Source organism: Myotis brandtii, unplaced genomic scaffold, assembly GCF_000412655.1.
Source record: "Myotis brandtii unplaced genomic scaffold, ASM41265v1 scaffold39, whole genome shotgun sequence".
Classification (NCBI taxonomy): Eukaryota; Metazoa; Chordata; class Mammalia; order Chiroptera; family Vespertilionidae; genus Myotis; species Myotis brandtii.
The window spans coordinates 2133004-2133630 of NW_005364953.1; the positions used below are offsets into that span (position 1 = coordinate 2133004).

At 43.5% G+C, this 627-nt stretch overlaps 1 long non-coding RNA gene across 1 annotated transcript in view; it reads left to right on the top strand.

The window, feature by feature from the left end:
- The window catches only part of LOC106727213, a 20946-nt gene extending 20687 nt beyond the window's left edge, over window positions 1–259 (top strand). Inside the window, exon 3 of the long non-coding RNA XR_001363388.1 lies at window positions 169–259. This is a non-coding gene — a long non-coding RNA (uncharacterized LOC106727213). The remainder of the gene's footprint in view (window positions 1–168) is intronic.
- The last annotated feature ends 368 nt before the right edge of the window (window positions 260–627 follow it).

The window sequence follows — 627 nt, forward strand, 5'->3', positions numbered from 1 at the left end:
TTGGAGTCCTCAGCAAGCAAGCCTCCCTGCTCGCTTCAGTGCCTGGCTGCCTGCCGCCATCTTGGCTGACAGTTAATTTGCATATACTCACTGATTAGCCAATGAAAAGGGTAGCGGTCGTACGCCAATTACCATGTTTCTCTTTTATTAGTGTAGATGGGCATCTAGTTTTAAATGATAGCCTTGCTGAGTAAAGTAGTCTTGGCTGTAGGTCCTTGCTCTTCATCACTTTGAATATGTCATGCCAATCCCTTCTGACCTGAAATATTTCTATTGAGAAATCAGCTGAATGCCCTGGCCAGAAGGTAGTGGGTTCAATTGCTAGTCAGAGCACATACCCAGGTTTCAGGTTCAATCCCTGGTTAAGAAACAATCTCTCTCTCTCTCTCTCTCTCTCTCTCTCTCTCTCTCCCTCTCTCTCTCTCCCTCTAACCCTCTCTCTTCTCTCTCTAAAAAAACATAATTTTTTTAAAAAGAAATCAGCTGACAGTTTCATGGGAGCTTCCTTGTAGGTAACTATCTTTCTCTGGGTTTGAAATAGCTTCTACCAAATATGTGAACTTATGTGAGATTTGAAGGCAGAAATGAAGACAAGGCCACCTTCCCTGCCATTTTGGGCTCCTTTAC